Source organism: Nylanderia fulva, unplaced genomic scaffold, assembly GCF_048542155.1.
Source record: "Nylanderia fulva isolate GAGA-0341 unplaced genomic scaffold, ASM4854215v1 Scaffold1112, whole genome shotgun sequence".
Taxonomy (NCBI): domain Eukaryota; kingdom Metazoa; phylum Arthropoda; class Insecta; order Hymenoptera; family Formicidae; genus Nylanderia; species Nylanderia fulva.
The window spans coordinates 10001-17500 of NW_028189316.1; the positions used below are offsets into that span (position 1 = coordinate 10001).

The window sequence follows — 7500 nt, forward strand, 5'->3', positions numbered from 1 at the left end:
AGAGCGGTACTCCGACAGCTTTTCCACGTATGAGGGCTGGCCATGTTCCTTCTGCAGGCCACGTCTCAACCTGTATAGCCTTTTCTTGAAGATTGTTAGCTCCCTAGTCCACCACGGGTTGGATTTCCTAAAATGCCTTTTCCTTGGCATTGAGGCCTTGCATGTCTCGCTAAGGACAACTGCGAGCTTTTCGGCCATTTCCTCTACTTCCTCTGCCGACCTCAACTCGAAGCGCCTCCAGCATGGACCCTGAAAGATCAGCGAGAGTCCCGGAAAACCGTTCCCAGTCGGCCCGACGGGTGTCGAACCTCATGTTCGCGGCACCCCCGGCGTCCCGCCCCTTCGGCACTCTGAGCCTGATGTCGATGGAGTTGTGGTCGCTGGTTGTCCAATTGTCCCGTACCTTCCATTCCCTGATGAACCGGGTCATGGAGGGCGACGCCAAGGTCACATCGATATATGATGAACCTCTTGCCGTCCAAAAGGTGGGTTTCTGGCCAGCATCGTTGACCACCTCTATACCAGATGCCCGGATGAGGTCTTCGACTTTCGCACCTCTTTCGTCCGCCTCCTGGGGACCCCACATCGGCGATCGGGCATTGGCATCTATCGCAACTATCAATCTCTTCCCTCTCAGCGAATGAAACACCATTTCGAGGTGCCTGAGGTGCTTCTCTATTTCTTCGCAGTACTGAAAGTAGCACGAAGCCACATAGAAGGAGAAGCCAGGTGCTTGCACTTCTGCGCAGACGCAGTGAGCTGTGCTGAGCTGCGAGATAAACAGTAGCTGAAATTGAGAGTTGCAGGCTGCCACCGCCGCCCACGGGCGTTGCGAGCGTACGGCGGCCACTCTCATTCCAAATCCTAGCCCAACGAAGGTGTGACCCGTGTCCCGCTTCCTGACACATGGTTCCTGCAATAACAAGATGTCAAGTCGCTTTTCGACGACGAGCTGACGCACCTCTCCCGTGACTTTAGCTGAACGTCTCATGTTCAGCTGCAGGATTCTCACTCCCGTGGTCGCCAGTGAGAAATTTCCAGACGAGGTAGGAGTAAAAGGGGAGCTTGCCGCGTTTTGTTGCGGCCCGGCTCGATCCGATTTATTTTGGGTGTGGGGTTGGGGTTTTGGGGAGTTCGCGGAGCTAATTTCGTCGTCATTTACGGTGGCGCAAGTCGCGGAGCTATTCGCGGGGCTAATCGCGGTACTAATCCTAACTCTGTTTTCGCGATTTTTCTTTGCTTCAGCGCTCGGTCCTAGCCGACCTTCGGACCTCGGCGTGGGCTCTCTCACGGTCGCGTCGCATCTGGCTAGCACAACTCGGACGGCACGAAGGCCGCTACCACTAAGCGCTTCCTGGGCTGCTGCCCCACCCGGCAGGAAGCGTTTTACCAGGCGGGCACTTCTCCTAACCAAAGATTTTACTAATTCCATCTATGTTCCCACGAGTACGGTGGAAAGGGGGTCAAGCGACGCAGAGCCACCACTACGCCACCAAGCCTAAATACACCGGGAGGGCGGCAGATATCCCGGGCGGACCGTTAGTGGCCGCGATCTTATCGTCTACGCGACCATTCATGCCCTCGGCACGGTACCTAACACCTTAACATTAAGACGAGCGCCATTGTTTGGAAACGCCTACCCGATCATCGGCATTCCACCCGAAGCAGACGAACGAACGAGACGAGGTTAAGCGAGACGAAACGACCGGAGCAACGACGAGGATACCGATGATGATGATGTTCCTGAAAAGAAAAGAGCTACTTGTGAGCCATTTGGTCAGTGACGCCGACTCGTAGCAATGCAGTGTGTAAGCCTGAGGGTGGAGGACCTGAAAATAATAAGCTCCCTTCCTTCGCCGCGGCGTGTTGCTTCAGAATCTTGGGGAGTTTTTGGGGTTCCCGGCACTACTCGGAAAACCTTTTACGCTTGTGGACACTCGCTGGCCATGATGTGGCTGGAGGTCCCGCCCATTCCTTTCAACCCCTTGCTTTGTTGTCCCCAGGGCCGCACCCATTTGCATTTTACGTTTTCTGTCAGTCTCAACACGCGTCGCGGCAGCCCCCGACAGCGACGCCGAAGCGCACCTCAGGGGCCGAGTCCCCACGCGGCGTGCTGCTTTGCAATCCTACATTGGGTTCAACTGGGTCCTTAAGGCGTAATGCCTTTAGCCCTTTTTGAAACCCACCGCGTGGCCAGCCTCGTGAGTTGCACCGGAGCGCACCCCAAGGGCCGAGTCGCCACGTACTGCTTTTACGGATGCTTTGCTGACTTCCAACGCGCACTGCCTGACTTCCTACCGTCCTCAAGGTCTGGGCCCATAGCCCGTGGGACCGGGTCCATTTTGCCCTCAGTCTGGGTGACTGCCCCTTCGGACAACTCCCGGCGAACCTCCCCGCGTGCCGCATGCCGCAGAGAGAAACACCGGGTGTTCTTAGATTGTTCCACTGCATGTCCGATCCATCGAGCCGGTTTCCAGCCACAAACGTATGCGGCGTCCCGTTAGGGACACGCTTGCGACCTTCGCCCCGACACTCGACAGACCCGGCATGCGCGCCTGGGAACAATCCGTATTTTCGAGGCTCCCAGAGTTTGTAAGGGGAAGCGGCGAGCTCCGGGCCGAACACTCTGGGGCCAAGTCTTAAGACACCAGTTTTTGGGCTATCGGTTTGTTTACTAATTTTGCGTTTTCATTTCCTAGACTGTTTGTCCAGAGTTTGTGCTGGTCAATCTAGTCATTCGCAGTTTCACTTTTATTTTAAACTCTCCTTCGACTCCTCGACATTCACGCCTCGGCCCCGGCTCTGCGTGCGAAACAAGCAAGAGGGAGCCACGCTACTACACACTAGGTGTGCGCGCCACATATGAGCCATTCGGTCTTGCGACTCCGACTCGTGGCAATGCTGTGCTAATAAGTAGATAGGGACAGTGGGAATCTCGTTAATCCATTCATGCGCGTCACTAATTAGATGACGAGGCATTTGGCTACCTTAAGAGAGTCATAGTTACGACCGCACCGGGGGGTCTGGGGGGGCGGTTAGCCCCCCCAGTAAGCGCCCCCAGCGGTGCCGGGCGGCTACATCGCGGTTACTCCCCTTTCGCTAGAATCGGGATCCACACCTGGGATTTCCCCCTTACAGCGCACATACACTGCGTATTACGTACGCCAGGACAAGCAGATCCTTCAGACGTAGGGGCGCGGTTTCACCACGCAACACAATTGACTATGGAATAGGTTAGGTTTTGCGTCACATGGACGCGATCCACCATTCCTACTCTCTTTATTGTACCTGTGTGTGACGCCCCAGGTAGCAAGGCACCGATCCACGCAGGCCGAATCATATTTACGTCCAACCGTGCAATGGATGGGCTGGGATCGCCCAGAGGGCTTCCCAAATGCTTAAGGGAATGCGTACACATGAAATTTCTCCACGAGACACACTGCGCCAGGCGCCCTAGCTTCCACGCCCGTGAGAGTCCGACACCAATTGGTAGGGCACCGGTAGCCTCCCGGTGGGGCTCCCTACCTCCCTCACTACCCGGTGTTAGTCTAAGTCGCATGTATGACAGCTTCAGCATGCCTCGGACCCCGAACTGTGCATTCTCAGCGCCAGATCAGTCGACTCGGCCACGCATTCGCCACCATCAGCAACTCCGACAACGTTAGACGGGTCACCGTCGCGTACCTCGCTATTAGGCTACGCTGCCGATCGCCGCTACGACAGGGCCGGACGCTTTGCCCAGAACCTGGGATCGCTTTATCCTTCCACTGTCGTTTTATGGGTAAACTGTGATCGGTCGCCCGTTTACCCGCGCTTGCTTGAATTTCTTCACGTTGACATTCAGAGCACTGGGCAGAAATCACATTGCGTCAACACCCGCGAGGGCCATCGCAATGCTTTGTTTTAATTAGACAGTCGGATTCCCCTAGTCCGTGCCAGTTCTGAGCTGAGCGTTGAATGGCGGCCGAAGAGGACGACCACGACGGCTCGCGCCGCCACGGAAGCCTCGCAGCAAGGAAGATCCGCGGGAGGCCAAGGCACGGGACCGAGCTCGGATCCCGGGACCGGCGCGAGAACGCCGACCGTTCACCTCGCCCAGGCCCGGCACGTCAGCCAGACCCGCTTCCCGACCAAGCCCGACACGCCCCGCTCCTCAGAGCCAATCCTTATTCCGAAGTTACGGATCCAATTTGCCGACTTCCCTTACCTACATTATTCTATCGACTAGAGGCTCTTTACCTTGGAGACCTGCTGCGGATATGGGTACGAACCGGCGCGACACCTCCACGTGGCCCTCTCCTGGATTTTCAAGGTCCGAGGGGAAGATCCGGACACCGCCGCAACTGCGGTGCTCTTCGCGTTCCAAACCCTATCTCCCTGCTAGAGGTTTCCAGGGAACTCGAACGCTTATACAGAAAAGAAAACTCTTCCCGGATCTCCCGACGGCGTCTCCAGGTCATTTTGGGTTACCCCGACGAACACTCTTACGAGGGCCCGAATTGTATGCGGTTCCGCTGCCGGGTTCCGGAATAGGAACCGGATTCCCTTTCGCCCGACGGGCGTGTGTCTTTCGTATAATATTTATTATTATTTCTCGACACTCGAGTATATTGTACGCCGTCATTGACATAGGATTTCTCCTAGGGCTTAGGATCGACTGACTCGTGTGCAACGGCTGTTCACACGAAACCCTTCTCCACGTCAGTCCTCCAGGGCCTCGCTGGAGTATTTGCTACTACCACCAAGATCTGCACCGACGGCGGCTCCAGGCAGGCTCGCGCCCAGACCCTTCTGCGCTCACCGTCGCGACCCTCCTACTCGTCAGGGCTTCGTGACGACGCGAGAGAAGACTAACGCCCGCTCCCGGTTGCCGCCCCACTTGCCGCTGACGGCAGAGTATAGGCTCGACGCTTCAGCGCCATCCATTTTCAGGGCTAGTTGCTTCGGCAGGTGAGTTGTTACACACTCCTTAGCGGATTCCGACTTCCATGGCCACCGTCCTGCTGTCTTAAGCAACCAACGCCTTTCATGGTGTCCCATGAGCGTCGAGTTGGGCGCCTTAACTTTGCGTTTGGTTCATCCCACAGCGCCAGTTCTGCTTACCAAAAATGGCCCACTTGGCACTCTGATACGAAGATGCTCGTGGCTTCATAATTCAAGAAAGCCAGAGATCTCACCCATTTAAAGTTTGAGAATAAGTTGAGGTCGTTTCGGCCCCAAGGCCTCTAATCATTCGCTTTACCAGATGAGACTCGCGCGCGTTCCGTGCGAAACGGCCGAGTGCCAGCTATCCTGAGGGAAACTTCGGAGGGAACCAGCTACTAGATGGTTCGATTAGTCTTTCGCCCCTATACCCAGTTCCGACGATCGATTTGCACGTCAGAATCGCTACGGACCTCCATCAGGGTTTCCCCTGACTTCGTCCTGACCAGGCATAGTTCACCATCTTTCGGGTCCCAACGTGTACGCTCTGGGTGCGCCTCTTCTCGCGATGAGAACGAGACGCCCCGGGAGTGCGAGGCCGCATCGCGACGCGGCCCATCCTCCCTAGGTCGACGGCCAGGGCCGACCTTCACTTTCATTACGCCTTTAGGTCTCGCGACAAGTCCCAATGACTCGCGTACATGTTAGACTCCTTGGTCCGTGTTTCAAGACGGGTCCTAAGAGTACCCAAAGCAGTAGCGTCGCCGACCGGTATCGGTCTCCCGCGAGACCGCGGGAGACGTTCGCAGGCCTGTCGAAGGTGTACCGTACTGTAACCAACAGCGGGCCAGGACCGGGGACGGCGCGAAGTCCGTAACCTCCGAGTACCGTGGCGCGCGCTTGCGACGGTCTCGACGCACCGTGAATAGTGCGGCCTGATACCTTGCGCGTACCGCCGAGCAGCCGGCCGGGCGACCGAGGGTTTGTCGCGTGCCGTTTTACCGGCGACGCGACAGACACCGCACCCGGGCCGTAGACCGACACCCAGCGGGTCGCGACGTTCTACTTGGGGAGAAGTGCACGACGACGAGCGCCGGACATCGGCGCACGGTAGCGTGCCCGCGCGCGAGCCGCAAGGACTCCGCGGGACATCGCCGACCGACGCGAAGCCAGCGCCGCTGACGATGAATCTCCCCGTTCGATCTTTTGGGTTTCTTAGGTTTACCCCTGAACGGTTTCACGTACTCTTGAACTCTCTCTTCAAAGTTCTTTTCAACTTTCCCTCACGGTACTTGTTCGCTATCGGTCTCGTGGTCGTATTTAGCCTTAGATGGAGTTTACCACCCACTTAGAGCTGCACTCTCAAGCAACCCGACTCTAAGGAGAGATCCTCCCGAGGCGCGCACCGGTCGCTACGGGCCTGGCACCCTCTACGGGTAAGTGGCCCCATTCAAGATGGACTTGGACGCGACGCGGCACCTCGGGATAAGCGGATCCTCCCAAACACCACATTTCCCTGCGGCGGAACCGCGGGATTCGGTGCTGGGCTCTTTCCTGTTCGCTCGCCGCTACTAAGGAAATCCTGGTTAGTTTCTTTTCCTCCGCTTAATAATATGCTTAAATTCAGCGGGTAATCTCGCCTGCTCTGAGGTCGTCGCATAGTGAGTTTTCGTAGCCGTTTGCCTCCTCCGCGTCGCTCATCGTCGTCTCTCCTCTATAATATATATTATAAGAGGGAGAGAGAGAGAGCGTCGAACGAGAGAGCAGCAGCGGCAGCACACGAAATACGCGAGAAGGCAAATCGCCGGGGCGCTAACCGCACACACACTCGTTGGTGGTAATGGAGACGATATATCGCGGGGTTCGAGATTCTCGGCTCTCCCTTCTCTTTTATATACGAAATTCGGGCGGAATCGATTCGACGAGTACACGACGCGGCGCGCCGGTCCCCTTTTTTCGCTTTACGAAAATTTCGTGGACTCGGACACGCGGTCGGCTCGCGATTCAAAACCCTTCTCCGTAAAGAGGTAAAGGATTACGAATGCTCTCTCCGCCGGACGACGACGCGCCGTATATTTCTCCGTAATACCGTTATGTGTGCGGGCAAGGGCGCCTCGGCATAAGACGCGCGAGCGCTATCGCACCGAGAGACGCGGCACAGAGTGCGAGAGCAGTCCGGTCAGTCTGTGTGATGTACGGAGAGGAGAGACGGTGAGACAAGCGCTACCTACTTTCGGGAGACAACGACGCACGCGCCGCTCTAGGGAAAGCGGTGCCATTCACCGTCCTGACCCTTTTTTTGGCCGTTTGTTGCTCCCTTCGCGCGCGCTCTTACTCTCATCCCATTTCTCCTCGGCTCTCGCGTACACACACGACTTGGATACACAAACACGCTCCCCCTCTTAATTCGCGCAGCATTCTCTGGGCGCGCGTTCGCCAACGTTTTACACGCTTGTGCGCTTCTCCTCCTCATTATTATTATTATTTCGGTGTGTCATTTCAGACGTCGCCAGGATTTGCACCGCGGCCGGTCGGCGCGGCACAGACACCTCGGGCGAACGTCCAACGATCGCTCGT

The 7500-nt window shown here is 56.8% G+C and overlaps 1 pseudogene; it reads right to left on the bottom strand.

Annotated features, from left to right (window-relative positions):
• Positions 1-2858: 2858 nt before the first annotated feature.
• On the bottom strand, positions 2859-6577 carry LOC114941435 (large subunit ribosomal RNA; annotated as a pseudogene).
• Positions 6578-7500: the final 923 nt, after the last annotated feature.